The 27,570-nt window shown below is 39.9% G+C and overlaps 2 long non-coding RNA genes across 2 annotated transcripts; one reads left to right on the top strand and one right to left on the bottom strand.

Annotated features, from left to right (window-relative positions):
- Positions 1-6,841: 6,841 nt before the first annotated feature.
- On the top strand, positions 6,842-8,771 carry LOC122994158. Its single transcript, XR_006406525.1, has 3 exons — positions 6,842-7,142; positions 7,289-8,024; positions 8,352-8,771. It is a non-coding gene; the product is annotated as an uncharacterized LOC122994158 (long non-coding RNA).
- A 12,140-nt stretch (positions 8,772-20,911) lies between these two features.
- On the bottom strand, positions 20,912-26,979 carry LOC122993775. The gene is made up of 2 exons (XR_006406442.1): positions 25,535-26,979; positions 20,912-24,961 (listed from the first exon to the last, which is right to left on the bottom strand). It is a non-coding gene; the product is annotated as an uncharacterized LOC122993775 (long non-coding RNA).
- Positions 26,980-27,570: the final 591 nt, after the last annotated feature.

Here is a 27,570-nt window from a genome sequence, read left to right as displayed (position 1 = left end):
ATTAGCCGCTACTAGCATAACACACCTGAATCTCCTACCGAACTGTCAGGGTTTTGAGTTGCATTATGGGTAATGTAGGCAGCAGGTTTTGAAGGAAAAAGCATTGAATTTTGATCCTTATTTTTAAAAACTGTCCATCATGAGTCTGTCAGGAGTGAAATGTTAAATCGGCAGAGTACTCTTTTAACAACATAGTAGCCTCCTTTAATGCCCATTTAATTATATTAGTACATACATTTTTAATCCTCCAGATACAGTACCTATACTGTAAATGTTGTATAAATCTATTTTTCCTTGTGCAGTTGTTATTTCCTCCCTTCCAGGCAGTGATTTGTTTCAGTTTTTTCCAGCTGGAAAACAAAGATTTCTGTTGCAAGTGATAATCTGCTTCAAAAATGTACCTTGATTGTCCTTTTTGTTTGTCTGTTTATTAAAGTGTTGTTACTATAATGTTATTTTGTGAAAGTGGTGGTGTGTTCAAAGACGACTAGAAATCTATGCAGTACCAGTCAGCTGTCCATAAAGTAATGCGTTCATAAGCTATGTTGTCACAAAAAATAATGAATTAAATTAATTAAAAAATAGCTTAATTAATACAGATATAAATATGGTGTCAATATTTTAAACTTAACACCTGATCACACCCAGAAAACTGATGATTTTCCACAAAGGCTTAAAAACCAAAACATTTCTGAGCGTCTTTAAGGAAAAAAATGTTAACAAAGACAAAATGTTGGCATGTGCAGCGTGTGTGTGTGTGTGTGTGTGCGTGCGTGCGTGTGTGTGTGTGTGCGTGCGTGCCTGTGCGTGCGTGTGTCCACAGAGATAAGGAGCCAAGGTCACAGCTCTGTCCTGCCTTCAGACCGGCCAACGATCGGCCGCAGCGTCGATAAACAGCAAGACACACGAGAGCACCCGACTCAATTATTCATCACTAAAGTCTTTTGTCCTGTTAGCCGATCAATACCTGCTATTATCAACTTTCCAATGAAGCACGCTATACACACTGTACATTACACACACACACTATGTTTCTGTAGCAAGCTTTACATGTCAAAGTCTGTAGCTAGCACCAACGTGAGGCGTTCATGTTCATTACACAGCAGAAAACTGTTTGCTTTCATTACACCAACATCATTTTTTACCTTGAAATAATAATAAATATTAAAAAGAACTTTGTTATTATGTTTATGTACACAGAATACTTATAAGTTAATTCATGGTTGGTTTGGCTCTGCATGTGAGATTTGTTGACAATAAGAGAAATATAGAAAATCATTTAAAATCAATTATAAAACTTGCTGTTAACTAGTGAAAAGAAGCTAAAACAGCAACTCTGTCTTCTAGAAATTACTTTCATACACAACTAAACTGTTTTCCAGATGTTGCGTTGCCTTGGCAAACATAATCGCTGCCTGGATTATGGTCACAGGTAACGTTTTTTTCAGATGAATGAGATTTATATATCAATCTGAAGTCACAGGGAGGAGGTCGGGGTGGACGGGGGGGGGGGGGGGGGGGGGCGAACAAGATGCAGGACTCTGACACCAGAGACCCGAGTTCACGTCCTGAGTCCTGTTTATGTTCAGGTTCAGACAACAAAAGCACTTTGGTCAAGATTAACGAAGGTCGTGGTGTCACTTAAATGTTAATAAAAACACGTCACGCGTCAAGATCACAATCTTTCTCTAACCAGGAGCTGCCAGCAGAGTCTAAACACAACCATAAAGACTTTAATGACGCTGTAGTTTCTAATCGAGGATATTTTGGTGGAAAAACAACGTAACTAGCTACGACGTCTCTGAACATTTCACTCATACGTTCAGTATAAACACTTATGCAACTTGCAAATATGTTAATTAACAACATTGTCTCATTATTTTGAGAGAAAACGTGAGTCAGCAGCATGATGCTTCTTGCTAAATTGCAATTTAGTGATATAAATATGTAATTTCTAGAAGACATGGTTGAAAACTGTGATATGATCTTGTCTTCTAGTATTTATCAGATTTTACTGTAAACTTCCTGCCTGAAGACCTGAAAATGCAGAATTACTAACAATTTTTGATCATTTTATCTTGTATTATTGTTGTTGTAACTTTGTTTTGAAAAGTCCTCTATTGTCACGCTGGATGAGAAAGAAAAGTAACACAGAAGATGAGTTTGTAAAGGCATCAGGTTTATATTATCACAGTATCAGCTGATCAGATGTCTCTTTATACCCATAAACCTTTGTGTGTGCTGTGCTTTGGTTTAACAGTGAATATTCCTCCTCCCCGGTCGCTCTTTAACTTGGTTTTTTATATCTTGTGTGTTCCCAACACTTTGACATTTAGCAGCAGCTTGTGCTTCAGCTCAGACAAGCCTGTTAATAATTTAACTTGTAGGACCAACATCTTTTCAGGCACAGGGACTTTAATCCTATATATACCATCCTGATAGCTCTCCGGCCCTCCCTTCCTTCTCTCTCTCTCTCTCTCTCTCCGCACTAGATGCAGTAAAGTCTTCTCTCTATAAGCTGATGATCCATTCGCTTAATAAAACTCCAGAGAATGATGCTTGGGCCGTAGTTAAGCTTCTTAACCGAGATCCCTTAAAATGACAATAAGCCTGACCTTAAAATGTAGAATATGTCACTGCTGTTCATAGTTTTGTGGGAGATATTCTGCAGTTTTTGTCCAGTAAATGTTCATAAAGCTTCCTGGTTACAAAGAGATGCTCCTTGTGAGGAAATTCTAAGAAAATTCTTGGAATTGTGACGTTTTCTAAGAATTTGCCGTCACAGTTAAGACTAGATCCTGGTAAAGATAAAGCATCTTAACCGTTAGAAGGAGCTCCTGAGGTGAAAAACTGTTAGGAGCAGAGAGGAGGACTTTTAAGAGGCTTAAGAGTTTCTTAAGCGGAGGAGAAAATGGTGGAAAAGACAAAGAAGCAGGAGAAATATTCTCCAAACACTGAATGACATTGAGTTAATGGAACGCTACAGATTAGCTCACGCAGGGATAATGTTTGTGGTCGATCTCATGAAGAGACGCGCTCGCATCTCCCACCCAACGCTACAACGCTACGACGCTACGACGCCAGAAATGAAAGTGATCACAAGTTAGGAGCTTTCTGAGAGTGATCTCAAAATGTTTGTGAATACGGCCTCATTCAAACTGGTCCTCCTGATGTTCATTAATAGACTTAATGGTTATTATTACGCTTGTTCAAGGGCAGCACAAGGTTGCATGCTAAGCAGAAATATCAGACATTTTTCTCATAAAGCTCTTTATTATTTCCCTTACTGTGCTCTTATGTTGTTTGTTTTGTGATTCTTATGTGTGATTTGGCTGCTGTAACAGTGTAATGTCCTGTTGGGATTAATAATCTATCTACAGTATCTATAATAACAACTTCAAACATCTTTTAAAACAGGGGTTCACAACCTTTTTGACTACTAAACCTCTTTAAAAAGATGCAATTATAAAAAAAATAAGATAAAAGCAATTTTAATAAAATTCACCCCTGTACAGTTAGTATGGGGGTGAATTAGAGACCTAAACTGTAAACATGTTTATTTCTGCTGTAAAGTCAGGCGTTTTATGATGGGGGTCTATGGGGATTAACGTTGTTGGAGCCTCAAGTGGCCATTAGAGGAACTGCATTATTTAGCACTTCTGCATCGGCTTCATTTTCCAGACCCAGACGTTGCTGTTTGGACAACGATCACATGTTGATGCTTAACCAGGATTGCCAACTTTCACCAACCATCTGGAGCGTGATACAGATATCAGGTGAGGCAGGCACCTCTGATATAACATCTCAGCTTTAACACAAGCTTTGGTGTGATTTGAACAGGTTTTGAGATATCTGTCTCTGAGATGTTTGCTTCAAACCCAAAGCAACGGTGAGGTCAATGTCATCTCCACAGACCTGGAATATTTCTTAATATTTCCATGGAAACTGTACATAGTTAACTCTGTGGATTATCCGTTCACCTCCTCTGTACTGGGCAGTGATTCAGGAAAGTGTTGCTGTTGTAGTTTTTTAATATTTTTTGGGCTCTTCCAGTAACATAAAATAACCCTGACTGCTACAATAAAATAGACACTGGTGGGGATTGTGGTAGAGGTTGTTTGAGTCACTCCTAAAGTTTGTTTTAGCTCCAAAAAGGCAAATGACAGTGTGTAATGTGTTGTGTACGGCTCGTGGTGATGAACCTGAGGAGCCAGATATTTCCCTCAGGAGTTGGTAGAGAGTAAAAACAGAGTTAAAAGAGAAGTCAATATTATACTTATATTCACTAAGTGGACAGAAACACGACTCCTAATGAATGATAATGTTGCTCCGTAACTGCTGGATGTGGAAATAAGCAACTGCTAAACCACAAGAATGCTGTTCAATAGCGATCATATTCCCTGATCGGGATACCGTAACTCAAACCTTAAATACAACAAAAGAAGAGACATTTCATCACACAGAGCTCCAGCTTCCAACAGCCAGACACTCATCATACAGGCTGCCAACGTTACACACGCACACTCCGTAATATCAACATACGGGAAGCAGCTGGCCCGGATGATGTTTCAGGACGGGTTCTCAGAGACGGCGCTGTTGAGTTAGCTGGCGTGTTAACAAATATTTTCAACCTATCACTGGCACGGTGCGTCGCCCCCCACATGCTTAAATAACTCGGCCAGTGGCATTCACAGTGGCGTTAACACCAGTAATCGTGACGTGCCTGGAGAGATCAGGTCCTTAGGCACATCGAGGCTGCTCTCCCACTCAGCCTGGACCCGCACCAAACACGCATACAGAGCCAAAAGGTCAACAGATTACGCCGTTTCCACTGACCTCCACGCCGCACTGCTCCACCTAGAACAACCAGGAGCATATGCACAGCTGCTGTTTGTGGATTATAGTTATATTGCAGTTATGCATCTAACGCAATCACACCCAGCGGACCGTTCTCCAAGCTGTCCCACTTAGGCTTCAAACACAACATCTGCCTTTGGATAAAGGACTTAGGACTGCGTGTGAGATGAACAGGTTTTTTTATTCTTTTATGTTGTATATTGAGTAGTACACCTGAATTTCATTGTTTCTATTCTATTCCACCACTATATTTAACTTCAACTACGCAGCCAGACATTTTGCACTCTCATCCCTCTCGGGTCTTCAGTATTTCCTTTTCAACAGACCACTGGATCTAATTTGAATGGCAGCACAATGTTCCAGTCCTCAGTTCAAACCGAGCCGCACCTTAATTCACCTGACAAAAGAGAACAAAGAGCGAGCTCCCCTCGGGTCTCTTTATCTTTCTTACTTTTAATTGGGCCACTTGATCAAAGAGGGATGGTCTTGCCAATGAAACACTGTGTCATTTTAATTTTCTCTCATTAGCTTTTAAATTACTCAGCGGCGCTCCGACGGGAGAGACCAGTCATTTTTAAGATGGAAATGAAAAGAGCGGCTTGGGGTAAAGGGGACAAAAAAAAAAAAAGAAAAAGAAAAAGACTTAGCGGTCTCTCTGCAAAGCTGCTGTACGCCTGCTGATATCCTGACTGTTCAGAGGAATTCTGACCTTTGACCTCTCAGATGGAGGATGATGTGATAGAGGAAGATGAGGGTCTTGACTCTGAGAATGCAGGGGATTAATTCACTGCATCGCATTTTCTCTGTGGGCTTTGCAGCTTTGCATGAGCACAAAAGACAATGAGTGAGCAGGTAGAAGCTCTTTGTCTTTCTTTAAGGATTACGGAGCGTCACCAGAATCAAATCTACTACTTTATCTACTGCAGAATAGAAGAAATATGATATCAGTCAACACTATGCAGATATTTAAGTTGATTAAAAACATAACATGGTCAGAATCAGGTTCACTAGAAATCTGTGAGCTTTTGTTTACAAGACATTCGTGGTGATGTGAGGTTTCTTTTTGACACTGTCAGAGAAGTAATTTGGACATTTTATTATTATTCTCAAATTTGTGCCTACTTTATAAAAGTTGTGTTTAGTTTACATTATTTCTAATTGTTATTGTGGGTGTATGTGATGTGCTGTGTGTAGATTTGTATTTTGTATGTTTGTTTGTTGTTGTGCTGTTGTTTGTTTTATGTCTGTGGCTACAGATGCAAATTAGCTTCAAGCTAACTCCGGTGCAGTGCATCTTTAATATTTCAAACTGCACACTGTCCCATTCAATAAATAAATACATAAATCAATCATTTTTTGAGGTTTTGTTGTACTGGATTGGTGCATCTGTTCAGTTGACCTCATTCAATGAAGGGACAAAATGTTAGTTATTAGATTTCAGTCCTGGTCGATGTGGCTTCACCTGTGGTTACTGGTGATAAGTGTGACTTCAAACTACAGGTCACAAAGGTAAATGGTGATCAGGGATGCCCTCACATCCAAACTAAAAGCTGCCACCGCCGTTCATTTAAGGAGGTGGTCTCTGTCCAGGCTCAGGAGTTCTGTTTGAGGCTAAAGCCGATGTGGAGGTACCTTAAAGTGCCTCCCATTCAGAAAGCCTCAACTTCACTCTGCAAATAGTAAGTCAGTAATTTAATTCAACAAGTCATTCTGGACTCAGTCTCTAAATTCAGTCCCTCTAATAAATGTGCTGCTGGTCATTTTGTAAATTATTGCTCTGTTAATAAGATTTGAAGACTTACAGTAGCTTTGATGTCCGCCGTGTGGGCGCTAATTGACAGCCGTGATTGACAGCTGGCTCCCAGCTGCTCTCTCCGGCTCTGGGACTCACGCTGAGTCGGACTATTGTTGCAATATTTCACTGAGTTTAATGTTACTTGATTATGATACCTGCTATGTTAGCACAATTTAGCTACGGCTGAAGCTTCATATTAGCTTCTGATAAACTTTTAAATACATTTTTTGCACAGAAGCAGGCTACGGGGATCGCCTGCTAAACATGGACTTTGTTACTTCACCTCCTCCTGATAGTTTCTGCTCTGTGTTTAAACTCCTCAGTGTGTTTATTTGTGTTCAAGACGTTCATGAGTTCCTGACATCGGTCCTGGAGCTGATGAGCAGCGTCCCCTCTGCTCCAGAAGATACACCTGACCTGTGGAGGATCACCTGGTGCTCAGGATGGAGAGCACCAGGACAGGCACTTCAACAAGCAGCAGCAAAGTCCGGTAGCCCTCAATTTTTACTAAATTTTACTTTATTTTTGTTGTATTTTTATTATTTTTTGTCAATTGCTGAAGGATATTTCTGTGGGGAGAAGAGTTTACTCAAGAGACGAGCTTCTTTCATTGAAACTGTCTATCTATCTATCTAGAGAGTCTGGGCAGGTTAGTCAGGGGAGGAGTTCACCAACCAGTCCCTGGACCTGGACCTGGTTCCTGGAGGCTGCAAGGAGATGCTTCAATTGTAAGAGACTGCGGATGTAAATTAGCTCCGAGCTAACTCTGGTGCAGTGAATCTTTTATGTTAAAAACTGCACACTGTCCCAATAAATAAATACAATCATCAACATGTATGTTTCTTACTGTACACGGTCCCATTAAATACAATATAATTCATAGTACACCTGATGGTGAGATCCACCTGTCCTCGTTTGGTCACATACAGAAACACGTGGGACCAGAGATCGATCTTCGCAAATCTAACTCCTCACCTGATTGGCTCCCAAACTTGGAGTCCACTAACTCTAACAAGTCTTTAAGATTCATAATAAAATAACCACCTTTTTTATCTTTTAACTGTCTGCACTTTCTCTTTCTTCACATACATCCTTTTATGTTTTTATATGTTTTCCTACAGAGTTTGTTTCACTCCCTCCTTCAGTCTTGTGAAGGTTCACGACCCTGCCAGGCTGCTGAGGGAGCTGGTGGTGTCCTCCGAACAGATAAAGAAAGTCTAAACATCAGACTGATGTGAACATGTGGACTGTGTGTGTGTGTGTGTGTGTGTGTGTGTGAAGCCAACTCTTATTAACTGTGTTTCTTCTCCAGGTGGCGGCTGATACAGTCTGGTCAGCGCCATCAGCCATTATGGCTCCACGGGGGAAGAAGGTAATATAATCACACACTGGGATCGCATATGTTAGAGACAGATTAGAGTCACTTAATGTGCAAACTATTGAAGTTTTGCAGTGGAACTTTTTTTTATATATTCTGATCACATCATATATATTGATTATTTATTGTTTTTTATTGATTTCTTTTATAAATTTGGTGATGAGCACTCATTGCTGTTATGTTTTGGCACCATCTTATAGTTTCTGGAGAAAAACACTAACTGTTAAACACTGCGTCTTGTGCATAATCTTTTTATATCACTTTCTAATAAGTTATAAATAGTTGCTTTATTGACAGTTAATAGTTTACTTGCTCCCCCAGCCCTAACCAGTTCCGCTCCCCCATACTCCCACTGCCTCTACCAGTGCTGGGTCGGCTTCTACCAGTGCCCTGCCTACCATCCCACCAACAAGAAGGGACAAAAAACATCTCGCCAATGAAATTCTGGACTTTTCTCAAGGAAGAAACAGTCCCGAGAAGAGGAATGAGAGAGAAGGAACGCAGTTCAATGAACGATTTTTGTCAATCTGAATCAGTCCTGAAACGTTAGGTCCACAACTGGTAGCTATGCCGACTCTTTGAATTTTTTTTCATTCCTTAATTAATTAAATTAATTAATTTATCATTCATTCAGCAATTGGTTGGCTAGTTAATAGATATTATTGTTCCATTATTGTTCTGTTATATGTTTTAATTGTGACCTGCTGAATGGACTGCAGATGAAAATTAGCTATAAGCTAACGCTGGTACTGTACATGGTCCCAATAAATAAATAAATATTTAATATAATTATTTATGTGATTTATTTTTATATAGGAAAATGTTTATAGTTATGTAAATATATTTCTTAGAAACTTTAGGAGCTGTTTTGAAATATATACAATTTTGAAATGTATAATAAAAAACATACTGGTTATTACTGGGTTACAGCAAAAGGAGACCAACAACACAACTGCATATTTAGTTTTTTTTTCCATACATGTACTTTGTATGTCAACCACAGTACATCATATATAATCACTCTCTCACAGCATGTTGTGCTTCTGCCCAGGAGCTGAAATTAAGGCGGCATGTTCTTCCCTCCGTGCAGATCTCACCCCTTCTGCCACGTGTTCGCTTCTTCTGGTGTGCTCAAACACAGCCTGATCTATAATATCTCCCAGGCTGATATTTTGTGGAGCATTGTACAGGCAGGGACCACCTTGGGGACAATCAGCCAATCCAGCGGCAAAGTCTCGAGGAAGATAGCTCTCCACTGGGCCTTCATCCTGCCAGAAATGGTCTCAGTGATGCACTTTGCCCTTGAACGGTGCCTGTTGAAGCGAGCTTGCATTGGTCCCTGGACTGGCTCCCTACATGGTGTGATGATGCTAATGTGGTTGTTAATGCAAGGATATCCTCCATCAGGAAGCAGAAAGTGGTCAGTAGGTACAGGATGCAGGACTGCAGCACAGAATCCTGGCATCATGTGTTGACCCAGGAAACCACAAAAGACATCTATAAATGTGCCAGTGTGGTCACAGATGGCTTGCAGTATGTAGCACCTGTAAGGAGATATTATTTTGTAATACCTGCCTGAATCCTTTTATTTTTATTTATGTTTATTTTGTGTTTAAAAGTTAAGTTTCATATACTGCACTCACCAGCAGGTGGCAGAGTAAGCTGTTTGTGGTACATCACTGCAGGCACTATAGAAGACTAGAGCAATGCCCGTTCAAAATGTGCCTGTTCGGAACAGGCTGACTGATTATTATTTCTCAAGAACTGCATATGTATGTATCAACTGACAAATGTATCAATTAAAACAATATTTAATCAATAAATGAAATGGTTTAAATCCTGACAAAAACTCCACCTGTGAGACTACACAGAGGTTGAACCACAGAAGCATGGCCACCGCCATTGGTTGACACAGGCTAATGAAAACAGCCTAGTTAGCTATGTGTGGTACTATTAGATGTAGTGCAAGTTGCTCCTTGCCCAAGTGATTTACTTTTGCCCACAAATCTTAAGTTAAATGTCTTTTTATCGTGAGAAAACACTAGAAACACTTAAAATTAGCCAACTCAGAGTAAAAGCAGGACAGTAGCCAGGCTAACAAGTTAGCTAATGTTTACGTTAGCTTATAACCGTTAGCCTGAACCCTCACTGGATGAACAGGCACAGTCCCAGTTCATCTTTTGTTAGTCCTTTTTCTCTAGATTCCTTTTTATACGGCTATGATGCTATATTGGATGTTTTAGTTTAAGATATATTGTCCAACTTTGCTGCTTGTGTGCATATACCACTGTGTAGAGCCTAATACAACACAAAATAAGGAATCCTAACCGGGTTAGGGCTAGCTGACTGCGATGGTGGTTGTTTAACAATGAAGGCTACTTCATGACATTATCCAACTCCGTGTTTTGTCATTGCTTTGATTGAGAGACCCCTAACGGCAGAAAATTACATATTGTGTGTTTAAGAACAAACCAGAAAGAAACTCTTGGTTGAAATCCAAATTTAGAAAGTGAGACAAAGAGGACATTAATTTATCATCTCCTCCAACAGAGAGAGGAGCTCGACTCAGCAGAGACAAGGCCCCGGGCCCTTCAGTCTGAGCCCTGTGATGTGTGGGTGTTAATTTTCTTTTTTTTTTTTTTTTAAAAAAAAGAAGCTTTCCACTAAGAGAGGCTGAGGATGTGTCAGCATCTCCCCAAAGCTTACAATTTAAGTAAAGCAACAGGACATATTGCAGGAAAAATGGAAAAGGCACTTCTTATTCTATTTTGGTGAAGCAATTTAAAAAGCCAACACTCTCCTTGCACTTTGTCTGCTATTCACTTTACACCAAACAGCCATTATCAAGCTTTCAAAGTTCCTTACATCTAAAAGCTCTTTTCCTGCATCGACCTAGTTTCTTTTTGTGTGTCTTGCTGCTTTGATTGATGGGTCGTCGTGTGTCCAGTTGTTCAAGGTGTCAGCGGTCTGCCAATTAAACTGAAGGGAAACAGGGACAGAAGCTGAACAGGTGAGACTATGATTAGATTAGTCCGGGAAGCTTTTACCTCAGTGAGGTGACTTAGAAAGAACCTTACCTGTCGAATCACAAACTCTCATTGTACATAAAAGCCCAGCGTGGCTGTGACACAGAAGCCGGATGTTGAGAAGGAAAATTAAAGTGTTCATGTCCGTCTGAGGTTTGTGTCAAAAAAGCTGCTGTTATTAGTCTTCTTCGTTAGTAGTTACACTATTATTTACCAAACCCTGTTCACGCAGCTGTTATGTTCAAACATAATTGTACCTTTACGGTCAATTCAAAGACTACAAGACAACTACAGCGAATAGTCTTAAACTTGTGATAAATAAACCAGTAAGTCTCCACTGGTTCTGGCCAAGAAATAAACCAATAATCCACCATAAAAACACTTCTTTATTCTTCTCTGTTTGTACAGATAAACAAACAAGATATAATACGTTAATTAGCAAGCTATAGAGGTGCTGACAGGTGGACAAATCCAGGCTAGCTGTTTCCTCCTGTTTCCAGTCTTTATGCTAAGCTAAGCCAAAATGATTGCTAGCACCAGCTACATACTTACCCTACAACCATAAGAGTGGAGTCAACCTTGTCATCTAACTCTGGGCAAGTAGAAGAATAGCAGATTTCCTGAAATGTCCAACTATTCCTTTAAATATAGAGGTGGGAGTATCACCAGGAAGTAAGTAGAAATTGCTACACTGGCTGAAACAGAAATGTAAAAACAAGTACATGCTGTAACTTCTTGGAAAACACCAAGTGATGTCTTTGAGTCTATCTATATCAATCTATCTATATCTATATATATCTATGTATGTATAGATATAGATATATAGATATATACCAATTTATTTACTATTTATTTAGTTAATTGTTAAATTAATGTGAAAATGTAGGTCAACTCTGAGCTGAAACAATATTTAAGTACAGTTGAATATTAACTTATTCAATCTATTTGAAATCACAGTATATTGCAGTAATTTAACGTGTAGATCTATAATTTTTATATCAGGTCATGGACTATGATTGTAGACATGAATCAAAGACAGGGAGGAAACACTGCATTTTTTTTAATTATAAAAATTTGCTGAAAAAATGATAGACTACCATGTTTTCTTCCTGCATAAGTCAGACTATATACAATATAATTACAGCCTTTTAAAAGTCTCAAAATGTATATTGAATATTGTTAATTTGGACATGTTGCAAAAGGTCCTTTTTAATGCAGTTTTTACACTCTGTAGTAGTTTGCTGTGTGAATATTTTGCTGAGACATATTGTTTTCCCAGAGACCTCATTGGTGCTAATTGATTCTCTGATATTCATGACTGCTCAGCAGAAGAAAACTGATTGATCTGATGCCGATTGACTGATAGAGCAACTGAAACATAATAAGAACCTGTTTAAGTAAAAATCAATATTGTTTCGGTTCATTTACTGTTGTTTCTCTTGCTGATAGACGAACAAACCTGCAACCACAAGGTCACAAGTTCAACCACCACCGTGTTCGTTCCTGTGACTGTGCGTAACACGTCAAAGTGTTGGCAGTGATATAAAAGCTGTGATATGAACCCGATGTTCTTGTTTTTTTTTTCCCTGCATCTCCCCCCTTATTTCTGCCTCCAGCTAACTGCACACTCTCTGCAAATCTGTCCACATACATTTTGTTCTGCTTGGACTCAAACTGTGTCGGAGCCAGCGAGCAGGTGGCTGATTGTCAAACAGATGAAGGCGACAGGCTGCATGACGATGAAGTAGGAAGAAAGGCTTCTGGAGCAAATAATTAAGGACTCGGCGTGTACATAAAAAAAAAGCAAACACTTCTGTTTAAATTCTTACGAAGCATCAATCCTCCGCAAATCCCCTCCACAGGATCTCTGTGTTTCTGTGGATAGAAATCAAAGCAGTAACGGTAGGAGGAAATTTAGGCAGTGATTTTAAGTAGAATATTTATACGTCCTTCTCTCACCCTGGAGGATTGTCAAACTGCAAGTGAAAGCGTCCAATTCTATTTTCTCTCGAGCAAGATTCAGACCAACAAAAACCTGCACAAATTATTTTGTCAGTCTGGAACAGATGGATCTGTGGAAGATACTCATAAATCAGCCAGGAGACGTACAAAATATAAAAAGAAGAAAGCATCTCCAGGGAGGACACAGATTGAACAAACACACAACAGAAAACCATAAAAGAAGAAAACTTAAGTGCTGAGATCATTCATAGAGGAGCTGATAAATAAAGCTGGAAACTCCAAATATCTATGTTAAGTGTCCGCAAGTTTACCATTCTGTATTCTCATTTTTATTTTAACATCTTTAATTTGACTTAATATAGAAATACGAGACTCACCCCAACAATCTAACAATATTATAGGTTTATGTTAGGTTTAATTCATTTCAACTTAGTTTCTGAGAAATCATGTTTTGTCTGTGATTGTGACAGATGTCTCTATATACTGTATTAGCCCAAATATAAGACAATATTTTATTCTGGGAATTACATTTTAAAACTAGACTATTATATGTTCATAACATCAGAGATCTTTTATGAATTAGTCTTGCATTATAGATTGTTTGTAGTGTTACAGTTGTTAGGCTAGTGAGTAGTATAGTGAGTGTTTTACAGTCAGTTAGCGCTAAAAGTGTTTCGTTAGCTTAGTTTAACCTGCAGGAGTTTCTGAGGACTCGTGTAACATGTTTTTCCTGCCACCAAGGAAATAAATTCATAACAAGTGAAAATGAGTTGAATGCGAGTCAAAAGTGTCCTCTGATGTCTTTCCTGCAGAAATAAACCAAGAACTGAATCATCTGTTAAGCAGCCAAGAATTACTACTTTCACAAATGATGAGAGCAAACAGATAGTCTGAAAAATATGCTAATTGTCAAGAGTGCTTCCAAAATCCTGACAGAAGAGACTGAGTGAGTGCGTGACTGACAGACAGGATACACAAATGTGGGGTTGATATTCTGGGACTGCCCATTGGTTCGAAGGCCCATTTTCCGAAACCCAATAGTTTGAAAAAATGTCCCATCGGACCGAAAAGCCGTTATCCGCTGTTCTGAAGGCCTGTTGCTCCGTTAATACTCTGGAGTTGGAGTTAAGTAACCGCAGACCTTACTACTTTCCAGACTTTGTTTAAATATTGCTCAATTTAACAGATAACGTATAAATCATAACGTATGACTTTGTATGACTTCCAAAAGAAAGACTTTCCATCAACAGCTCTTCTGTGAACTAAGTAAAATAAACTACTGTAAGATGTGTAACGTTACTGTTTGTCATCCGAAACACCGTCCGTTCACACAATTTATATAACGTGATTTCATTAAATCACTGCTTAAATTTCTGCTTTGTGAAACATGATGCTGAATTTATCACACACTAACTCATTTGGTGAACATTTAACATAGTTCAGTATTCATTTTAGCTCCATGTTAAGCGAATAAATGTGATGTGTGATGATGATAATACTCGCCTGCCTTAACAATGCAGCATTTTCAACTGCTTGTTTTTATTATATTGGAGTTCTACTGAGTGAAACATGATGCTGAATTTAGCAGAAGACCTCAGTAATATATAAAAGGTTTGTTTTGTCACGATTATCAGTGTCTGATAACCAATAATGATGCACTGCCATTATCTATGTTTAGATCTTCCAATGAGGCTGACGTTACCTCTGCTGTCTTTAATATCTCAGTTTATTTTAACGTGCTTGTTAGAAAATAATTATGTTCAATGTGACAGCACTGTGGTTGAGGTCTGGTTAGGTTTAGGGAAACAAAAACCACTTAGTTGAGGTTACAGAAAGATCATGGTTTGGATTAAAATAGTCACTTGCACGTCAAAGGAGAGTGTGTATTTTTGGAGCGAAGGGCTGTTGGACTATGGGCTTTCACTCCTATGGGAAGCTTTTCCAGCTATTGGGGTTTGGGAATAACAGGCTGTTGGTCCATTGGCATAACACTTTAGGTTCTACTTTAATAGAAGTATTTTACTTTTACAAGAGAACAGGATACAACGATGATGGCTCCCTTCTTTTTGGATTATCAGTAACTCAGGGAAACTTTGCCCACAGATTCAAAAAATGTTTTTTTCAGAAACAAGTGCTGGAAAGGGACGGCTGTCTTATTACTCAGGCCAATACAGTACTATTATACCATGGTAATGAATTCAAATCCATTTGTTGTTGACATTGTAAATATAATGTGGCACCATAGTTGCTGAATTCATTCGAAAGTGATCCAGAAATTAAAAGTGAGCTGATTTAATCTGCATATTGTAAAATCCGTATTCTCAACATCATAATCTTGAGTTTCCGCTCGCTATTTGTGGCACGTGACAGAAATTTAAGCTCTGTGATTGGATGTTTCTTGTTCCACAGGACTCATAAATAACTTTTTCCCTTAAGTTTTTATATACACAGTATTGTACCTTCAGTATTTTCTATTTAGTTATTAATCATAACTCCAAAACAAGCCCTCAGAAACATGTTGGTCACGTCCTGATTGCCGAGTTTTTCTGTGTTTGAATGAAACAGTAATGCAGATCTGGGTTTCAACCGGTTGATGTGGATTTGATGTTGAACAGAAAACCACTAGTTATCCAGGCCACATACTTCCTCTATTGGAAAATCATATCTATTCACATTAAAGAGAAGAGTCGCATCAAATCCTGTGCTTTAGGAAAATTTGATCCCAGCTACTGTACGCCTGTTTCCACCCGGCTCGAGTATTAAAGATGGATTAAAGACACACATGCTATCTGCAAAGTGAGATTAAAATCATGTACGCTCTGCAAAATGAGATTAATGTTGTGACTGACAAACTATATCTGTTTCCGAGCAGTAAATCTGCCTTGTGCGTTATACGCCCGCTCTCATATACGCCTCATTCATCAATGCAGATCAGCCACGTGATGTGTGCACGGCGGCTACTGGTGCTCTATCACCGTTTCAGAGATTTACGGTGCAGATGTTGTGTTTTTTTCGGCCTCGGTGTCACGTTCTCGTGTCCCATCCTTCACATTTCAGACAGCGTTTATGGGGGCAAGCAGGTACAGAAGCTGCAGCCTGTGACGCCAGCCATTTTAATTATGTGGGCCAATAAATCTGCTCTTGAGGAAATGTCAGGGGGCAAAAAAATGTGGAGGGCTGCAGAGTCTGAGGCTGAGGAGGCATACAGTTTTTTTAAAAACAAGAATTTGATCGATTTGGCTCAGGGGACTAGCAAACACATCCAAACCAGTTTCTCAATACCACGATGGGGAGGAACGTCTCTTCAACGGTATTTAAACATTACAAATGATTTCATACCAGCCACAGTATTTAATTACCTACAAACAAAATGAAAATAACACAAACAGAAGTGTAAAAATGACAAGTTGTAGTTTGACAGTGGGTTATGTGCTGGATTATGTTTTGAAGTAGTGACTTCTCGGAGTTTTGCTGCTTGTCGTCACCGCACCGGCAAGAAAATTAGATACAGCAAGAAACTTAAACCAGTTTTATATTTATTATATACAGATTATACAAATGAAACATAATGTACAAATCATGCGAATGAAACATAACGTAATATCTTAATTTGTGAGCTTTTTGTAACTTTCAAGTGAAGTAGGAGATATCTTGTGCCCAGCAGTTAAAACTTTTGAAATATTTGCATATTCATATTCTGGAGAGAAGGAGTAGATGTGTTTTTCAGATTTTAATGAGGTAATTGAATTCATTTTAAGCTAATTTTCCTCTTGGTTCCAGCTCTGTACTTGTACCATATATAGACATGAGAGTGGGATCGATCCTCTCATCTAACTCATGGCAAAAAAGGCAAATCAGTGTTTCCCAAAAATGTTGGACTATTCCTTGATTATTTATTCCTGCTGGGAGATGATGCACTGAGCTCGTCTTTCCTCGTTTTCCCCTCCATCTGTATGCGCTCATACCACATTAATGCATGTTACTAACTTGGTATCTCCTGCAGAGATACCCTGAGATGCTGTTGTGATTTGGTGCTATATAAATAAAATTGACACGACTCGATTTGAAGACCACACAAGCGAAGCCGTTGTTCATGCATAATTTGCACGGAGGATGAAAAGCATTACGAAGCAGCTAAGTCTAGGATTCCTGGTGATTACATCTGGTATACTTGTCCTCAGGGGGTGGTCTGGCTAAAAGCCCGCCTCAACTACATTATCTGGCAACAGACTTTGTTATATAAACTCGGTAATTATACTGTTTACTGTGATCGGTGAGACGAAGGATAAAATTCTTTTCAGCTGTCTGTCTGTCAGGAGTGCGTCTGAAAACATCGTCTGCTTATTGATGCTTACATGAAAACTGGTCTCATTTACTCTGATAAGAGAAGGCGAACCTGTAAATTCAGTTCATCATTTGACACGTAACAACTGACGTTTACTACGACAGTATTTAATCTTTTAATATTCCTTTTTTTCTCAAAATATTATGACATGTATTCTCGTAAAGTGTTTACTTTTTTCTCTAAATATTTCAATTTTATGCTCAAAATCCAAGATTATTATTTTTTCCTGACAGTGTCCCTAAACTCTAAGTTATACCATATCTTCATGGCAACCTCTTTTGTTTTATCGGATTTAAAGCAGGAGTGTTGGAGGCTGAGCCCAGATTCTTCTCTGTCAAAAAACTTTTAAAAACACACTTCCAAATAAACTGTTAACATACTTTCTTCCTTGTGTGTGAGGGCTACACACTGCTTAAAAAATGTGAAAATTGGAGAAGGAAGGAAGGGTTTGGATTTGATTTACTATATAGTCTCCACATGAATATTCCAGCCACTCAGGTCTCTCAAACCAAAATAAGTGTCATATCAGACACTTGCTACCATTATTACTGTAGGCCTACACGATGGAAGATCCACCAAACCCATAACACAATAGCAATTTCATGAAAGAGTTGAAAACAGCTAACTACGCAAAGGGACTGAGTAAACTTTAATAATTCTATATAATTAGATATGTTCATCATTCTTTAACTGAAACTGACCTACAGTGATGTGTGTGCATCTAAATTATTTTGATTAAGTGTTTATTTCCTAGTTTAATCTGATATCTCTCATGAGTGAACCAACTTTTTAAACTGACTAACGTTAGCAGTTCAGCTAGTAGCCTACAGTTTTGTTTTATGGAAGCTGTGGTAACTTAGCTGTCAATGTATGATACGATCCGAAAAAAAGTTGGTGGGTCATAAAAGTATCCTCAGGTGTTATCACTGTAGGACTACCAGACTGATAAAATATGAAACTTTTTGGCTATCTAACACAAAACTAAGCTAGTTTGGTGTTGCTAGCCAAGGGGAGGCACAGCTAAGCTATCATTGCTAGCGGTTTAGCTAGCTTCAGTGCAGTGCAAGGTACGTTAGCTGTATATAACTTGTGCTCTGCTCATATCATGGTCACGTAACTTGGAACTCATACAGACATTTACACACTTTGTTTTCCTGGCTCACCATGAGAGGATGTTTGTGCCACTGCTTCAGCTTCAACCCCTTTCCTTTTATTCACACTGACTGTGTTAGCTAGCGTTTGGCATAGTAGCCCCAACAATTGAAGAACTAATAAGATAAGACATATTTCCACATATCCTGTAAATCCTCTCTGGTCTTTCCTCCGTTCTGTTCACTGAAGATAGAAAATTACAACACTTATTTTCTTCTTTAGTGACAAACCGCTCAAAGTGCACAATTATTCGAGGCTAAAGGAAAAGTCTTGCCCAGACCAGGCAACGCCTATGTTTTAAAGAATCTGAAAGGATCTTGAAGTTGATGAAATTTTCTTGAACTGCTGTTGACAACCGTTTCTCCTACAACTTTTGTTAAAACTTCTTTGTGCCAGTTAAAATGTGCGAGAGACATGTTATACCTCAAGGACACCTTAGCTTAAATGCTATCGGTTGTGTTTAGTTGAATTCAGCACACCGTATGTGATGGTTAAAGTTAAATTTAGTTTCAGTAAGGGTTCTGTATTTGTCGTCACCATCACACCAGTTGAAAGATGGGAAGGTTTTTGGTGAATGACTTCCCGTCAGTTTGGTCCTGATCTGATTTCAGGTCGGTGAAGACAACTGGAGCAAACTGAAGCTCTTCCTGCTCTTCATGACCGTGTGCCGCCGCAATTCTGCTAAAAGCCTCCAAATCCTTCTATCATTAGCAAATCTCCAAGCTCTTTTCTGATTGTTTTTGCAGCTAGAATAGGAAGAGATTGATGTCATAACATATCTATTTTAGGATAATTTTCCTCAAGTTAACCTTGTAATATCTGAAAAAAACTGTAAGAGCTAGGCTGTACGACGGTTTTCATTTTTTTCAACCAAGTATATGTCTAACTATACCCACATTATATGACCTCTGCATTCTGAAAAAAACACTAATCCCTTAATTAATTTTAGCATTAAAAAAAAATCTCAAGCCAAGAAAAAAAAACATCCCTGCTGTCAGAAACTTATGTCGGCAGCAGCTCCATCAGTGTTGACGGGCAGCAGGTTTATTTCACCTTTGCCGTTATCAAATGATCTGTTATCAGAAAATTGGTGCCAGTCCAGTGTAGAGTTGGGTGATGGAGAATCACAACACCACCACTATCAACAGTTTTGCTGTACAGGGAACGGCTGCTGCTGACTTTCGGGTTTAAAAACCTTTAATTGCAGGTTATCGATTGTATTTGAACAGTTCAAACTAAATTCTGAAAAAAATTTGAAACTAAATTTTGCTATATAAAGTTGGATTCATTTATAATAACTTGTCTCTAATCTTTGCTCTTTGTGAAATATTGGAGAGTTTTGGGCTTTGGAGAGTTATTTATTTAAAACTACGTGAGAAGTTTGGTTAATGTGTTAAGTTTCAACATCTGAAACATGACGAGGAAACACAACTACACACAGTAGGTTTTATAAAAGGTCTCAAGCCAAAACATTCAGAAACCACTGGTTTAATCTTTATAATTTATAAGTTTATCATATGTTATTTCATGTAAAATTTTAATCTGAAGTGCTGTACTTAAATACAATTTTGAGACACTTGAGTATTTTGCATTTTCTCCTACTTGATACTTCTACTCCACTACAATTCAGAGTGAAGCTGCAATTTAAACCCCACGTACATTACATTCATACAGTCATGTTAACAGCCAATCAGTCCAAACGTAAAGTGACAAAGTTTTGTGGTTTAGATTCAAATGATGTTGCTTCAAACTACTGGCTGCTCTCTGCTGAATACTGAGAAAACAGCTGCTGTTCAGTGGAAATAGTTTAGTATCTGATGCATAGCTGTGCCAGTCTCTGATTTATAGCAGCCAACTGTCTGGCAGGGCTATTTACATGTCTTATTTCTCAGTATTTTGTAAGTTTGCAAAGAAAAAGTGTTGATTACGCCGTGCTGAGAGGTTCAGTCCACATATAAAAATGCTTGAACCAATAATAGCTTGTACAGTTTCCTCTGAAGGCCATCTGTTTTATCTTACTAATTACAGCACGAATCAACTTCCTCTCGAAACTCCTCGAGAGATGTCCGCGTTTGAACTTATGCAATTTAGTTCTCTGTGATTTAATTCTGGTGTCTAGGAGGCTGAGAGGCACCCCCCCCCTCTCCACCCTCCACCCTCCACCCCCCCGTGGTGACAGACTTTTTCATTTAGCTGATTTAGAGCCACTTGCATGGGAGGCAGCTGACTGCGCCGTCGTCACTGCTGCCGCCTCATTAAGAGTGGTCGTTTCAAAGGAGGAAGTATTGTTAAGCAGCAGACTTTACTCAGCTTTTCCCTGAGATTTGACCTCCACACACACTGTACCTCTGCACAATAACACAGCTGCTGATACTCACACGTACAACAAAGACTGATCTAGACACATGTTCGTGTTTTTATTTGTCCCTTCAAATTGAGAAAATTGTCAATCTGAATGTCAACAAACCACAATATAACGTTTTATAAATGGAGAGCTCACAGATGCATATCAGCAGTGGGATTTTTATGAGATCCGAACTAAACAATGGTTTACTTCGGCTACGTTCAACTCCACCTGAGAAAACTGTTACTGTTTCAATCAGGAGAGACAAGTGAATGAAGCAAAAGTAATTGTTTATGATACAGATGATACTGATGATTAAGTCTTGTCAGAAGTCTTTGGCAGACTCTGCGGGGAGATTTTGAACCGAGAGACATCAGTCCTGAGCAGCAGCAGCAGCAAGATAAATCCCCTCATGGAGTCCAGACACTGGTGGTGGTGGTGGTGGCTGATAAGGCTGATGAAGTGATGCACTGATGAATCTGCGAAGACTGGGTGGAGATGGGGAGGTGGTGCAAAACGGCACCACCATGACAGCACGAAGGTAGAGAGAGAGAGAGAAAATATTTAAAAAGACAGCTGCAATATGATAGGCTGGCAGTGAAGGTGTGTTACTGTGCTGTTGGTCAGAGGTGATCAGCTGACGTCTCAATTGACGCCCGGGGTGATGACAGCCAGGAAATTATGAGTGAGCGTGCATGAGGGATGACAGATGGTCAGTGTTTGAGGTCTGATTCATTCATCTTTCCTCCTTCCTCTTGATCCAACAACACAGAAGAGGGAAGTGTGTGTGTGTAGAAACCAACAGTCCTTTACATCTATGGCAGACGTGGCTCAGAAGGTGTACAGCGTGTCGGCCACTAATCAGAGGATGGGCGGTCTGAGCTGAGGCCGAATTGCTCCCGATGGATGTGCCATCGGTGTGTGAATGAGATTAGATTCTGATGAGCAGGTTGGCACCGTGCATGGCAGCCTCTGCCATCAGCATATGAATGTGTGTGTTAACGGGTGAATGCTGACATGTATTGTAAAGCGCTTTGAGGGGGTCGGAAGACTAGAGAGGCGCTGTATAAATGCAGTCCATTTACCGTTTATAGCTGTGTTTCTCTCCACAGCTCCGTATTCGCCGTATATTCTCCTCGCCCACTTTTCAGCGCTCCAACCAAATATGAAGGATTTGATTTAAATCTCTATTGTAACTCTTCTCCACTCTGATTTTCACTGGGAAATACCACAGCTTGTATATGCAGATGGATATTGGAGCCAGTCTGAAGCCCGATGATGCAGCTTATGGTCGGCGCCATCTTTTCCGTTTTGAGCCAGGACCTTTCACACTCTGGAAACACGCCCTGCCTCCTCGGACCCAAGCTACAGCTAGCTTACTGGGAACACCGAGCGCTGCACACTCTGGCTAACGTTAGCTACTTTAACTAAATGATGCTAACAGTGCAGGTATCACAATCAAGTGACAGACATTAAAGCTACTACTTGAAATCTTACTAACGGGGCAATAATTTCCAGAATAGCACACTTATTTAGAGACTGAGACCATAATGACTGACTTTGGCTTTGATTTCTAGAGAGGTCGAGGCTTTTTGAATGGGCGTTGATTCAAGTATCTAGCTGCTGTCAGTGGCACTTCAAGGTATTTCTCTAATGGTTTTATGGCGCAGACTGGATAATTAGTGCCACCAAATGTTTATCTCGATAACCCAACTTCAAATATCAGTGGATACAGTGGACGTGCATTTAATTTCAATTTTCTTTTGTCAATTTTCTGGAAATTCAGTTAAAATTTGCACTACATATAGAAGCCACTGTAAATCTGACACTCACTGTTTTGCTCAGTGACACTTCAACATGTGGACAGATGGCAGGGATCGAACCACCAACCTTTATGATTAATGGCCGCCGCCGCCGCTGCATCTGCTCTGTACCACCAACCGTTTTACTGTCAGGATATAAAGCTTCACTTTTTTCTCTTTCCCTGCCTGTTCCTGCGCTTTGGTTTGTAGGTCAGTGCACAATATATGATACCATATCAGATTATACTAGTTTGAATATACCATTAAAAAACAGCGTCTGCACTCTTTTCAGGCTTCTTCTCAACATTTCAGCCGATTGTTCTTCTTCATCATCATCAGTTCAGCAGCTGAGAAACAATCAGTCACTGCGGAGAGAGCTGCCTCAGCGGATAATTCATTCATCATATGCATGCCAATCAAGAATCTTGTTCCTCTCAACATATTAATTCCACAACTTTAATAACAAGGTCACTGGCGACGTCCGTGACCGAGAGAGCTTTGTACAATCAGTGAGAGCGGCTGAATCAGTGCGAGTGTGACTGTTAAATGAAATGAATGTAACGGGGGATTGTTCTCTGTGACTTTGAGATGTTCTAGTTAACTGAATTCAGCTCATTACACGCTAACGTTATATACACATTAGACACGGAGGAGAAAGTACGTTTCCGTAACAGCAAGAGAGAGATGGTCAATTTTGTAACCCCAGTTTTAATGAAAACATCCATTTAAACGAAGGAAAAAGATATGTTTTCATAAAAGAAATAATTTATATTTTAATATCTCATAGTTATCCATCATAAGTTATCGTAGCTAAAGGGTTTGTGTCAAAATGTGGTCAGCAATGGAAACTAAACAGTTTAGTTCTCTTTAACTTTGTCTCTTTTTGTGTTTTCTGTCTGTAACTGTGTTTTATTTATGCTGCTGCCTGTCTCGTCCAAGTCTCCTTTGAAATCAATTCAATGGGACTCTTCTGGTTAAATATTTGTTAAAAAAAGTTTAATGAATAAATAAAAAAAACAATGTTTTTGATGACATAATTGACCAAAAAGCCAACTTTTATATTAAAATCAATACAACTCATTTACTGTTGCCCAACTAACTAATGAATTGACCGATCATTTTAGCGTTTGTGAGTAAAAACTATGCTACATATGAGTCATGCTGAAAGTTAAATCATGACATGAAACTCCAAATTCAAAGAAACAAAATGAAAAATTGTGAATAAAGGTGAATAATAACAATAATAATAATAATAATAATAATAATAATAAAGGTGAAAGGTGCTGCAAAGCTTCGTAGGCTACGTCAGCCTTACGGTAACGTTAGCTTTTTACTCGTGTGAGGCAGTGAAGGCATCATGAATAATGTCAGCTCTACAACCTAGTTTAGGATTAGTTTATGTGGAAAAATAGATAAATAATTGATATATTATTTCATCTCACTCAAATAGCAAAAGGTGGAACTGTTCCTTTAAAAAGACAAAGAGACTCAAGCTGCTGTAATGTTTAAGCATTAGCAGTTATTTCGTAATACTTCCTGTGTCCTACTGAAGTCACTTTGAATCTAAACTCTTCATATCAAACACAGAGATTATCATTCAGATATTTCCTTGTACGACATGTTCCTTTCTTCGTCAACAGATTGATTGTGGAGGCGTTCAATCACATCCCAACGCTGATGAAGACGGAGAGGAGGGTCCCGACCGAACAATAATTAGCCGTGACGTTTAAATACTCGTTAAGGGGATCAAAAAAGCCAGTTAGAAACAAACCTGACGAGCAGCCTGAGTGACACGCTATAGATAGCAGGTCGTCCAGATCAGATCCTCGCTCCCTCTTCTTCCTCGCTGCATTGTTTTGGCGTCTCTAATTAAGGAAGTGACATTTGAAATAAAGCCTTAGGTTTGCTGGAGCACTGGAACTCGTCTTCATCCGCTCCTGCTCCTCCCTGTTACACTCTGATCCGCAGTGTGTATCAATCACTGGCCCCGGCCTCCGGTCTTCCCCCTGGGTCTCGCCGAGGCAGCCCGGAGGGGGAACGTCAGACGGTCTGGTAATGAGTTGTTATTGTGCCAGTCGATGTAAACGCGCCTCGCCGATGATCTCGGGTCACTGCGAGGATAATGTATCATTGATTGCGTGATCGATGGCTCACAGGAGGAGCCGAGGGGGGTCGTTGTCGGGCGTTCGGTCGAGCGTCAGAGCCTGCCCGTCGTGTTTGTAATGCCTTAACGGCCTCCAGGATGCATACCAAGCGTGACATTGGCCCGGTGTTGCTCTCGAAGCTCCGTCGTTGTTAATCTGAGGGTGATTTGGCAAACGGATACGTTAGGTTAATCAGCGTCCTTCCTTCAAAATGTTCTTTAATCTTAATTAAAACATTCTGAACGTCAGTGGTGAAAACTGCCAGTGTGTCCCCCTTTCTGTAAACGTGCCTTTGAGCAAGACGCTGAGCCTGATCCCTGACCTTTGACCCCTCTGGTATAATCTCAATCTCAATGGACAATACTGCATCATATTGTTGTTTGACCTCTTCTTTTTTTATACCACATTATAATCATCTCATTTTGTGGTCAGGTTTGTGCTCTTCAATCCCTCAGTATGATCACACGACACCATTTAAAGAAAAATGTCGACGTTTTGGTAAATACGTTCATTCACTTAATATTAGGGCTGTCAATGACTCAGTGCATCGACTTGCAGTATTTTAATTTGTCATGCACATGTGTGTCATGCTTTTTATAAATACTAAACATTACTATCTTCATTACTTTCTTCAATATCTACGATTATATCCAATCATAGTACAGCCGACCGACACTAATCTCCTGTAACAGCCTACATGAGTCTCATGTTTTACCTGTTAAGACTCACGTTTTCATGCCGTTGTTCATCATCTGTGATGTGAAAACATCAGATTTCCACACAGTCAGGTTTTAATTCAGTTATAAAATCGTAGCGCAGCACAGAGGACGGTAGATGAGGGTGGACCAAAAGTAGTTTAGCCGACTTCGCTAACATTCAACATCGGAGCTGAGAGAGTCAGAGTCGGAACAGGAAACAGTCGCTCTGCATCACGTTGTCCTGTTTCCATCACAGTTATGTATTTAGTGTCATGCTGTCATCCTGCGTTATTCAGTGTAGAGAGTTATTTTACTGACAAAATGTGAGTCGACTCAGGAATTTCTTAACTGATGATTTGAATCATCAATGTTTCGGGGACACTCTTGTCTGCACAGTAAATATGAAGCTACATCTGGCTGCGTTAGCTTAGCACAAAGACGAGAAACAGTTGGAAACAGCGAGTCTGGCTCTGAGCAAAGGTCACAAAATCCAGTCACCGTTTCAGAGATCCTACTACATTCAGGGTGGTATCAATCTTTAAGCTCTCGGCAAGAAAGCCAATGACCATATTTCCCAAAACTGTGACATAACAGACACATCATTTATTTCCCATAAATCTCTAGGAAAAGGGAAGACGCCTGTAGCATGCTAACTCTCACAGAGACTGGTTCAGTGGAAGGAATAACCAGATGATGGGGCTAGTTGGAAGTTCTGCTAAGCTAACAAGCTAACGAGCTGCAGTGTTTCAGTTAGCAGTACAGCACTGCAAAAAATGTTTGTTATTTTGCTTTACCTGCAAAGCTTTAACAGTGTTTTGGTTTTCAGTGCAACGTTGAAATGAAAATATAAAAGCCAATAAATGGACGACAACATAAAACACAGTTAGTATAAAAGGCAGATTCAGAGCAGCAGTCAGCTTGAGGAAAACATCATGTCCTGCCAACATGCTTGATTCCTGCCCAGCGTAATTCAAAAGTGAAAGGTCACAGCCGTCTGATTTAACCTGCTGTCAGTGACTCACTGGATGGCTTTCTGTTGGTGTGTGTGTGTGTGTGTGTGTGTGTGTGTGTGTGTGTGTCAAAAGTTTGGACACCTTTCCATGCCCTTGAATGAGGATCTAGGAATACATCAGGACGATGGCCCCCAAAGATGAACTGATAAGTGAACACCTCAGGCAGCAGAAACCCGATGATGCAGAGGAGGAGGAGGAGGAGGAGGAGGAGGAGGAACCATCATGGAGGGACAAGCCCCTGCACGCCATCTACCACCAACAGATAGAAGAAGTGGCTGATATCAAGAAATCCTACCAGTGGCTGGAAAAGGCTGGACTTAAGGACAGCACAGAAGCACTAATCATGGCAGCACAAGAACAGACACTCAGTACAAGATCAACAGAGGCGAGGATCTACCACACCAGACAGGATCCCAGGTGCAGGCTGTGTAAAGATGATCCTCAGACAGTTCAGCACATAACAGCAGGGTGTAAGATGCAGCGTACATGGAACGCCATAACCACGTGGCTGGCATAGTGTACAGGAACATCTGCACTGAGTATGGGCTGGAGGTCCCAAGGTCACAATGGAAGACACCTGCTAAGGTGGTTGATAATGACCAAGCTAAGATCCTGTGGGACTTCCAGATCCAGACTGACAAACTAGTGATGGCTAACCAACCGGACGTCGTGTTGATTGACAAACAACAGAAGAAGGCAGTGGTGATAGACGTAGCTATCCCAAGCAACATCAAGAAGAAGGAGCACGAGAAGATCGAAAAATACCAAGAGCTGAAAGAGGAGCTAGAAAAGATGTGGGGAGTGAAGGCAACAGTGGTGCCAGTGGTAATGGGAGCACTGGGGGCTGTGACCCACAAACTGGGAGAGTGGCTCCAGCAGATTCCAGGTACAACATCTGAGGTCTCTATCTAGAAGAGCGCAGTCCTAGGAACAGCTAAGATACTGCACAGAACCCTCAAACTCCCAGCAGGCCTCTGGTAGAGACACACCACCACCCCCCCCCCCCATTGGAGGGGAGTGAGAGGGAGATTTTATATAAATATATATATATATA

Source organism: Thunnus albacares, chromosome 12 (genome assembly GCF_914725855.1).
Source record: "Thunnus albacares chromosome 12, fThuAlb1.1, whole genome shotgun sequence".
NCBI classification, from domain to species: domain Eukaryota; kingdom Metazoa; phylum Chordata; class Actinopteri; order Scombriformes; family Scombridae; genus Thunnus; species Thunnus albacares.
The sequence above is the reverse complement of the archived record's forward strand: the minus strand, read 5'-3'. Positions and strand labels throughout refer to the sequence as shown.